The 11,522-nt window shown below is 38.5% G+C and overlaps 1 protein-coding gene across 1 annotated transcript in view; it reads left to right on the forward strand.

Annotated features, from left to right (window-relative positions):
• LOC106879415 (neuroglian) overlaps positions 1 to 11,522 on the forward strand; it is a 142,010-nt gene continuing 130,488 nt past the window's right edge. Inside the window, exon 1 of the mRNA XM_014928971.2 lies at positions 1 to 129. The gene's annotated coding sequence lies outside the window, so the exon portion shown is untranslated. The remainder of the gene's footprint in view (positions 130 to 11,522) is intronic.

Here is an 11,522-nt window from a genome sequence, read left to right on the forward strand (position 1 = left end):
TGTTATTGATGTTTACCAGTGGAGTGCCGGCCCAGCGCAGCCAGGAGGGATTTTACCAAATTGGAACCGTTTATCAACGCTGTCGTAGGAGACATACTATACATAGAACTATTTCTTTTTCTTCAGAAGGTGAGGAGTCATTCACATACACACTTTTCTTGTTTTTTGTTTTTTTTAATATTATTATTACTATTGATTCCGTTAATTAAATGTGTTTGAGTAATTAATGAATTGTTATTAATGTTTTTTTTTTTTTTGTAAGGGCGGGTAGTATTTACTTTTGTCGTCGAATGCTTTATTCGATCAGTGTATTCCCCACCCCTCGCTGCTACATTTGTAATAATGATTGATAACATGACAGACCGACAGACAAAGAGGACAAGGCGACGGATTATATATATCCCCTCCCACCAACTTGTAAGGATGAAAGGTGAAGTGAAGTTGGTCTAGCGGGGATCTGAACTTGGTTTTGATAACCACAGAGCTTGACTTCGGTGAAATTTGAACTCGGCATGTAAAGAACCAAGATAAATAAATACTACAGCATTTTGTCTGTCGCTCTAACGATTCTACCGGTCGACTACCCTAAATAATAATCCTTTCTACTAAAGGCACATTTTGGAGGAGGGGACTAGTCGATTACATCGACCCAGTGTTTCACTGGTACTTAGTTTATCAACCCCGAAAGGATGAAAGGTAAAGTTGACCTCGACGGAATTTGAACTCGGGACGTAGAGACGGACGAAATGCCGCTAAGCATTTTTGCTCCACATGCTAACGCTCCAGCCAGCTTGCCATTCTATAATAATGATAATAATTGTTTCTAATTGTAACACGCTGCTAGCGATTTTAAAGGAGTTAATCGCTTTCACTGCTTCCATTCTAGTACTTAACTGGTACTTATTTCATCGATCGCGAAAGGATGACAGGCAAAGTAAACCTCGGTGGTATTTGAACTCGGATCGTAAAAGAGCTGGAAGAATGTTGAATTTTTTTATTTATTTATTTAGGCACAAGGCCAGCAATTTTGAGTAGATGGAGAGTAGTTAGTACCATCGACCTCAGTACTTGGCTGTTACTCTATAATATCGACCCCAGAGGGATGAAAATCGAAGTTGACTTCAACGGGATTCGAACTCAGAACATAAAGAATGCAGCAGAGCATTTTCCCCCGACGTTCTAACGCTTCTGTCAGTCTGTGGCCTTTAATGATGCTTGCTGATTTAGGCACAAGGCATGATTTTGAGGGGAGGGTGTAAGTCGATACCATTAACCTACAGGTATTAGATTGGTACTTTATATTTTATCGACCCTAGAGGGATGAAAGGCAAAGTTGGCCTCGGCAGAATGTGAACTCAGATTGTAAAAAGTAACTAAATACAGCAAATCATTTTGTCCGACCTTCTTACGGTTCCGCCTTGATGTTCATAATTATTGTATTAATGATGATGATTTCTTCATTGACTACTATCCTTTATGATTGAGAAAAAACATTGGGTGCGGTACAAGACGATACTGCGTGGAATTACGCGAAAAAAAGTCTAAAAGGTAAGTATATAACAAAGATAAGATGGGGGGTAAACCTCCGAGGGCTACTTGTGGAAACCCTTTTGTATCGAGTTAAACCCCCTTCACGTTCTTAGTTCAAATCCCGCCGAAGTCAACTTTGCCTTTCATCTTTCTTGGTGTTGATCAAATAAAGTACCTCTGAAGTACTGGGGTACTTTAAATAATACTGTAAATCCTATAAATTCACTACGAATGGAATCATGATAACAGATTAAGCCCGATTTCAAACATTGGTACAATAATCTCTACACCTTATTCATCCACAAAACTGGAGTTGAATTGTGTACGTACGCACCTGATATTTATTTCTTCATCCTTAGGGGACATGAAAGCAAAGTCGGCCACCGAGATTCGATCTCGGAAAGTAATGAAATTAAATACTGTAAACTGATTTAGTTCGACTCTGTCACTTTTTATCTGAATCTTTCTTTTTGACTAATCACAGACAACTAATTTGTGGAATCTACCTACGATGAACGACATGCCCCACCCCCCAACCTTGCCTATCCCATTATATTATCACATGAATACTAACGTTGTTGATTAGCCGCAGGTCAATTCTGATCGAGCAACCCTATGATCAAACGTATTCCGATCACGAGTACATTTAGGATTACATTATTCAATGTGTTCTTCATGTTTAAGATGATAGGGCGTAATTCGGGAGAGTTTTAACTGCGGTTTCTAGCGGCTACCTCGTTGGTGGTTATTTTTTGGTCCTAAGACAATCTTGATCAGTGGCATTTCAATCGTGACCATTCCATTTTCGGAGGATAGTGTGTGATTTGAAGAAGATATGACTAGAAATATAAGAAACTATGTGTGTGTATTTATGTCATTTTGCTCAACATGCTTGGTATGTGTGTGTTCATTGTCTTTTTGCCCTCGATTCAGGTACATTTTGATTGGTTGATACTGCTAACTCCTCGCACTCGCAGTGTCTTTTCCATCTGGCTACTACAATTGAGTTTTCTGTTGAACAGGAAATTGGCACAATCGAACCCCAAGACCAAGTCTTCGTTGATGTAGCGGTTCTAATAAAAGCTCTGGTTGTTGGACGTACTTCAGTAGCCAAATCTGCCCTCCCCATCAATGTCACTCTCTCTCTCTCTCTGTCCAACATAATCTACCTACATTATACAACTCTTCTGCTCCAATCTCGCTTTACTGTATGTCTATTGATGTTGTTTAGCCCTAGGTCAAACCTAATCGAGTAGACCTTTGATTAGAGGCATTCTATCCGCGATCACCCCCGTCCTTTATTCAGATTTACGTCATCAAATGTATTTCCTTTTTAAAGACGGCAGTAAGGTGCAATTTGAAGGAGATTTGGCTGTTACTTTTTAGCATGTTGTGCGCCCACGTAGTCTCTTTCACTGACTCAGTCGAACTATTCGGCGTGTACATAAATACACTGCACACATCCAAACTAACCGACGCATACACATATGGCAGAGATAGCTACTTCGCTAACACATACACACTTTAACATACATTAACATATATACCCTAAACACTACTTCACATAGCGAATCCACCAGATCATTCATACACAATGTTTGTATCACGTCATAAGCGTGAGAAATTGCTTTAAAGCGAAAACAAAAGGTAAAAGTTTAATATTTTCAGGTGACTTATTGTAAAAGTCTGATTTCTCAGTAATTGGATCCAGGTGTTCAATAATAAAATATCTTTTAGTGAGATACTGTTATAGAAAATACTCATGTACTTTATATCTTTATATACTATAGCTGACAGACTACCTACCCAATTGTCACTCTTTTCTATTGATAACTCTATTGAAACTCCGTGAAAACATACATAGACGTATACTTAATTAACACAACGTCACACACACACACACACACACACACACCAAACTCCCCAACATGGCTCGACTTGCTAGAAGAAATAGCTGTCAAATAAGGACACATTAGGAAAAGTAGTTTCTGTAATGCATTAAAACGTTCAAAAACGCAGTGGTTACGGCTGAAAAGATCTTTTATCATAGGTGCGCTCGACAAAAACTAATCTGGGGCTATACACCATCATCACAACACACAGAAAAGTCGCCGACAGACATGCGATAGATCATCCCTCCTTCCAAAAAAAAGTGGACTTAGCAGACAAATGTTATGACCATCTCTGCCAGGAGCATTCTGACTGAAAGTGGAACCTTGATTATAAATTATCATCATCGCTGGAAGTAAAGGCGGCTGTGATAATAGTGATAGTGGCGGTTGTGTATGTAGATAGAATGGTTTCAATTAGATTCCAGTCGCCTATGGGTATGTACTGTGATGGTGGTGGTGGTGTTGGTGGTGGTGGTCTTGATAGTGGAAGGGAGTGGTTAAATTTATAGGTGGAAAGGTTATCGTTGTTGATATAGTTTGTCTAACCTCATTTCTGTATATAAAGACTGTCTTTATAGAGAAATGTAGTGTTGGCTGATAGTTTTGGTGGCAGTGGTGACGGTCATGATTGCAGCTGTGGTGGAGATCGTCGCATTGTTGTTGATAGTGGTAGGAGAAATGTTGTAGTGTTCGTGGTTTGTTGGTTTGAAAGTAATTGCGGCAGTAGTAGTAATTGCTATTTCATTCAGATTCAGTACATCTGTCTAGGACTATATTCACTATCCGATGCTAAAGTGGTTTAGTTTAACTCGAGAGGGATTTGGTTGCTATTTCTAGCAGGTCGTGTACCAAAGCAGAGGCTTTGTCAGTGGTGGTGGTAGTAGTAGTAGTAGTAGTAGTAGTAGTAGTAGTAGTTGTGTGGTATGTATTGTATTTTTTCTGGCTGTGTAGACTCCAAAACAGTGATTGTGACATTCTAACAGTCATACATTTATTTGATCGTCTACGGCTGGTTGACTACATAATATTTATTATATATTTCTGCCCATTGATACGTTTTCAGCCTTGACATTTTACTCGACTTAGGAAACCTCTAGATGGACGCTCTCTCTCATCAACAACAGTCAGATCTCCCTCGAAACGTGAAGGACACATAGATGGGCATATAGTTTTACATATTCCTGAAAAAAAAAAAAAAAAAAAAAAAAAAAAAAACATGGAATGATCATGGCTAGAGTGTTCTTAGATCACATATTGTTTAATTAGAGTTGAGCTAGGTGGCACTAAGCGGCAACCACTGTTTTTGAACCATCGTCGGGGTCTTCTACGTGGTTGCTCGATCTGCTAGAAATAACAGCCATATTTCCCTCGAATCGTGTTTTAACAAAGGACATATTGGATAATATTGTGTAATGAGTACGTGGTGTTATTATTATTATTTTTTTTTACAAAAAAGAAAAGAGAAAGAGATAAGAGAGAGGTCATATAGCTTGAATAATTTGGTTATGCTTGTGCTGCAAGTCAAAACGAAAGATGGCCCAGACGGTCATCCTCGATTAACAATGACATTTCTGCAAGTCAAAACGAAAGATGGCCCAGACACTGGGCTAAAATAACATCTGCTGGATACTTCTGTGTGTGTTACACACCCGCACGTCTCTGTGTGTGTATAAAGCGAGAGAGGGTGTATACATCTGCTTGTAGTATTTTAAAATGTGTGCACCAATTACGTATGTAATATATAGACACTCTTACATACACACACACGGTTGATGTTTAGTGTGGTGTCGATGTGATCTAGTTTTGTATGTATGCTATGCGTGCTATTTAGCATTCAGGTCAGCTATGATCGAGTAGATTATATTTGAGCAAAGGTATTCTAACTGCGGCTACCCAGTCTTTTTTTTTTCTTTTCTGTATCAACGATTATTGTCCAAAGTATAGTTTGAGGTAGATTAGGCTGTTACCTCTAGCTGGTCGATGGACCGGGTAAGAGGCACCTCATAGTGTAATGTATGCGTGTGCGTGCGTGATCAATGGAAACCGAGTATGCACACACCACATGCAAATACATGTGGTCATCCACACACTAGTTTCAATATTAGGTCTCTCAACACTCCTATGGTGTTTCTGCGATAGTGTTTATGATGATGATGATGATAATAAAAAAAGGGTATAAATGAGAAAGAAAAAATGTTAAAACGTATGTGTGTGTGTATATATATATATTCTAGATTGTTCCTTGCTGTCATTGATTGATTTCAGCTCATATTGGTCAATATAGTTTTCTCCCACCACAGCTGCCTTGCTCTTTCTCTCTCTCTCACACACACACACACAGACTGTGTGCTTGTGTGTATATATATATATATATATATATATATATATATATATATATATATATATATATATATATATATATATATATATATATATACATATCTCCCGCCACTCCTTCGTCTATTCTTGGCACATGTGCCATTAACCTCGTATTGTCAGTCTGTCGCCGCCACAACACTAGTCGCCTGTTAAAATAGGCGCCAGACTGCGCTTGCATGTATTAAAAATCGAATTTTACCCTCGCACACAAAAACACACACATTCTAAACAGCAGCAGGAAAGTTTCAAATGAGTCTTGCTAGAAATAACAGCCAAGTCAGCCTCAGAATCGACCATATCGACTTAAAAATTAACATATTCAATAACATTTTACCCGCTCACTACCATAATGGGAAAGCTGCAAGAAATAATGACCAAGTTTCCCTCAAACCAATATTGTTTTCAAAAATGAAAGCATGTTATGGGATCCTAGATTCAAGGAAAATATTCGAAAATAAGACAAGGTGGTCACGGCTAAACTTTCGACCATGGAAGCTGTTTGATCAGGACTGGGGGTAATATAATCGACTTAATCATAATGTATGACTACTTATTTTAATAGACATCTGGAAGAATGAAAGACAAAGTGGACTTTGGCAGGATTCGAACCCACAGACCACAGAGCAACAAATTATCTAAGTTTACTACACTACATTTATTTTAGTCGACGCTTTACTGACTCTGCCATTCACATGCTTTCAAACAATAGCACAAAAGCTGTTTACTTTTATAATTTCATTCGCATACTGTTTGATTGGGCTTTATTTAATTCGGTAGGGATGAAAGGCAAAGTTGTCCGCGGTGAGATTAGAACTCAGAACGTAAAGAACTGTAACCGAATGTTGCAAAGCATTTCGACGTACGCTCTACCGATTCTGCATCGAGGTCGCCTCTACGAGATTGCTTGATCGCCTAGAAATAGCAACCAAATCTCTCTGAGAAAAGGACATGTGAGATAATATGGGTTCAAGTTGCCCGCACATACGGAAAAATGGGGTGGTAACGGCTCAAATGCCTTTAATCATAGGTCTGCTCGATAGGGTTCGATTTAAGGGAGGTTTGGCTGCTATTTCCAGTAGATTGAGTAACCTTCAGGGTTCACATCTAGTTCATCACAACATGATTTGTTGCAAAGTTATAAAGTCTCCGATTTTATACGGCTCATCGGTGGTGGAAGTAACGTGATTTACTTGCTGCTATTTAGCCCCAAGTCAACTATGACCGATGACTGCTACTAATCAAAAGCAATCCAGTCGTGATCGCTTCGTCTTTTCTTTGGGGGAAGTGAGATGCGGTCAGTTCTTAACCTTTGTGTCAATACATCTGATTTAAGGGATATTTGGCTGCCATTTCTAGCAGGTCAAATGACCGCGTAAAAGCTCCCACTTTGATCTACTTGCTTTGTTTGCGGACATCGCGACGACCTAAATGAAGTGAAATGGGCAGCGACGGGAATCGAGTCGAGTTCGGCGGGCAGAAGGGAGCAGGGGGCTTTTCGAATATAGTATAATGGCGTATTGTTGTTTATCTTCCTATCAACATATCTCTGACGATATCCACCCTCTCTCTCTTCTCCTTCTCCCCATAGTTACTTCCCACGTATTTCTGCTGTATATAACTGATCACAGAATAAAGTCGTTGTTCTTGTGTGTGTATGTGTAAATGTTCTTTTCCTTTTTTCTTTCAACCGTCACATTACTTACTCCCCCACCATACACGTCTCCCTTGCCCACTGCTATTCTTCAATAAAAAAAAATAATAACTTATGGAGTCCTTACATCATCTTCGTTTTTTGCTGTTCCTCCCTCCACGTCTCCTTCCACTTTTCTTAACTTCGTTCTCGATTTCCTTCACCTCTGGCAGAATAAATTAAAGTCACCCTTTTTCTTTTCATTCCCGACTTTGACCTTTAAAGCAGAAGTGTAGAAGTGGGGCATAAAAGAGAAAACAACACTTCTAACAAAATCTACATCGTTTTACTCTTCCCTCCCCACAAAATGGTCGTTTGTTTGCCTCACCGTCTCAAACCTTTTGCCCTCCTATAGATCTAACCCTACCTACCTACCCAAGCATCATTCAACTTCAGTTAGGGCCAACAACATTTAACAAACTTTCTCCTGCATACATTTCGTTTCTTTAAAACGTACCTTATCTCAACGTTTAAACTTTACAAATTGCTGTTGGTATTGATTGTTACTGTTGTTTTGTCCCAGGTCAACCCCAATCCAAAAGATTTATGATAAAAAAAAAGTCGTTCTGACCATGACCATATACTATTCAATGTAGCCTTCCTTTTGTTTTAAACGCAGTAAGGTACAATTAGGTATGAGGTGGAGAGATTTGGTTGCTATTTTTAGCCCAGGTCTATGGTTGGTTCGTGGATTATTCAGTCCCAGGTCAGTTCGACCATCCCATCATTTTAATTTTCCAGACATAGCGTGTCTAGGACTTCAGTAGTCAATGAGTCAAACTTTTGAGAGGGTTGGGTGTGATATATGGCCTTTATTTCCATTGTCAGGCAACTAAGTATAGGTTAGCTTATTTAACTGTTTTTCCAGGAGGCAGAATCATCAATATTTCCTCGAATTTTGGTTTTTATTCTTCTCCAGACCTGCTACACTATCATCTTATAATCTCTGTCCCCCACTCTCTCTGTACTTCTCTTCTGTCTGACTCTGTTGGTTTGGTGAGAGCCATGGAGAGTGGTGAAGGAGAGAAGAGCAGAAACTTTCAACAATAGAAAAACGTCAAAGCTTTTGTTAGATACAGCTCAGGAATAATACATTTTCCCTATCTTTTGCTCCTTTCCCTCCACCTTGTCTATAAATGGAGGTAGGAGAGAGCATGGTTATGACTATTGAACTTTCAAATTCTCCTTTCTTGTTTCTACTCACTTTTGTTTTACCAATATATCGTTGGATTGAAAATAGTGCTGAGGGAGATGGGGAAAAACATCTATATACATAGTATGTACTAACTTTCATTTTCCAAATTTGCCTTCTCTCTCCCTCCTCCTCCTTTCTCATCATTCTTGTCTCTGGGTATTTTAGATTTTAACTTCCTTCTCCAACAACCCTTCTTTCTCCCTCTCTTCCCTTCTCTCCGTCAGTCTGTCTGATTTTCTTTATGCAAACAGTTCTCCCATACTACGCTCGCTGTCCCTTGGGTGCAGAAGAGGAATAAAGGCTCCCTTGTTGTCATCACTAGCTCACGTCTTTCATTAGCTTACAAAATTACCAGAACTGGAAATTTCATTCACTCCACACATTTTCAGAATGTACTTTCTTAAATTTTTAACCTCAGGATACTAGCTTGACTTTCTGACTTTCTTTTGATATACTATTTACATGCCTAGTTGTATCACATTAATTACACACTGTACTTTTTTAATTTAGAGTGCTTATGAAATTGTCTTTGTTTAGAAAAATGTATTTTATTTTATTGCACTTTTGCCTTAGTTAAGTTGCTCCATAAGATGAACACAGAAAAATGCTTGTGTAGTTTATATAACTATTTAACCTTAGGCAAAAGATGGCAACAGGACACGCACCACTTTTGAATTCTTCTACAGAAATTCCATGACATTATATACTTGTCAAGAAAGTCCCAGAGGTCATTTGTTAATTGTTGTAAGGAAGAAAAAGCTCTTCTATTTTGAAATTGTTTATTTTGTATGCCTCTCACCAACAAAAGCAAGAGGTTCGTTTGTTCCTTGATAGGACAGTAATTGATTTAACTGATCTTATTCGTTTTTTGTCCCATTGGCAAAAAAGTTAGGGTGTAGTGTTATGACAAGCCTGACAGTGGTTGTTGTTACCATGACCTAGGTCACCATGTCCTAACCTATCACTATATTTATAGACTATTGGCTTATAACCAATACTAAATGGGTATGTGGAACTGTTATGCCACCTTCATCCCCCTCTCTGTACTACAACAAGGAGCAGCTGCTGAGATTGATGCAAAGCTATGGAAATGCATTTTGGCTGTATGCAGTAACTAATCAACAATGCAATGAAGAGACAGTTGCTTTTCAAAGATTTTCAAGCTGATATGTTTTAGAGCAGGGATTGCAGATATTTGATATGCATGTCAGTGGCAAAATGCTGCAGCTTTTAAGTGACATGTGGTACACTTCAAAAATAAATAAAACAAAACAAAATTCTCCCTATATTGTCATGTGAAAAAAGCTTATTGATAAGCATTTACCTAAAACTAAAAAACATGCAACATTCCAAAAACAGGTTTATAAAAGAAAATTAAATATTTTTAACCAAACTTTGCTGTTTTAGGGCCATCAGCTCAGTCAGTAAGGATTTTTCATGTTCCTCACTCAACATTGATACTTGAAGTCTACTACTTTGTCTTAGCTGGGACAATTTACCTACAGAAAATTAGCACCCTGTCCATGTGATAGAATATGGAGCTATGCATTTGTCATATGTAATCCCAACATTCATGAAACAAGGAACTACCTGTCTTTCCGTGTAATAGACTATACAACTGTGTAGTTGTTTGATCAATGAAAAATAATAACCAAATCTTCCTCAAATCACACACCATATTTTTTAAAAAGGGAAAGGACATCATACAATGTAATCCTTGATATTTCTGAAGGACAGGATGGTCACAACTAGATTGTTTTTGATCATATGTTTACTCAACTGGAGTTAACCTGAAGCTCAACACCAACTTGCTTCAGTATTCTAAGATAAATCCGTCTATTCTAAGGATGTTAAAATTCTTCAGTAGACACCAATATGACAGTTCTTATTGGTTTCTTTTGAAGAGTTCTGACATTCTTGAAATAATAGAATGGAAAAAATTATCTAATAGAGCATATACCAAAATGTCGTTTATTAAAGAATATAGACTTTATGTGGCCATGTGACTGATGTCTTCCAAAAATCTCTTATTTTTCATTTTTAAAAATTGATATTTTGGCAGTTCGTCCCTTATCTTTGTCTCCTTGCCAGGTCCTTACCGTTACATGTTTTTCTGTAACTGAATATCCTTTGAAAAATGACCCCATTTTTCACAGGAATTTTCAATGGCCGGATAACTGAAGAGATGTTGGCGTGGGCTCCCACCCCAGCATCTGAAACTCGGAGTTTTATCATGGCTACCGAATAAGTGTCACATATTTTTACAGATAAATTCCTCTATTTACATAATATCGAGGTCTCTTTCTTTCTTTTGTTGTCCTTCCTATCAATATATATATTATCTTCGAAACGTCAGATTAGAATAGAGGCAGCTGATGAAGGAATATTCCAAGTGGCTTTCCGTTTTCCTATGTGTTCGTTCCGTTGTCTGTAGTTCATTGTTCTAACGTCCTGTACTCTGATATGCATATATATATATATACATGTAGATGTAAGTATGTACATATGTGTGTAGCTTCCGCTATCTGGGCGACCAAGTTAGTAGTGGGGGTGGGTGCGCTGAAAGTGTAGCTGCTAGAATAAGAATAGCCTGGGCAAAGTTTAGAGAGCTCTTACCCCTGCTGGCGACAAAGGGACTCTCACTCAGAGTAAAAGGCAGACTGTATGACGCATGCGTACGAACAGCCATGCTACATGGCAGTGAAACATGGGCTGTAACTGCTGAGGACATACGTAAGCTCGCAAGGAATGAACCCAGTATGCTCCGTTGGATGTGTAATGTCAATGTGAATACCCGTCAGAGTGTAAGTATCTTGAGAGAAAAGCTGAACATTAG

This window comes from Octopus bimaculoides, chromosome 4, assembly GCF_001194135.2.
Source record: "Octopus bimaculoides isolate UCB-OBI-ISO-001 chromosome 4, ASM119413v2, whole genome shotgun sequence".
In the NCBI taxonomy this organism is placed as follows: Eukaryota; Metazoa; Mollusca; class Cephalopoda; order Octopoda; family Octopodidae; genus Octopus; species Octopus bimaculoides.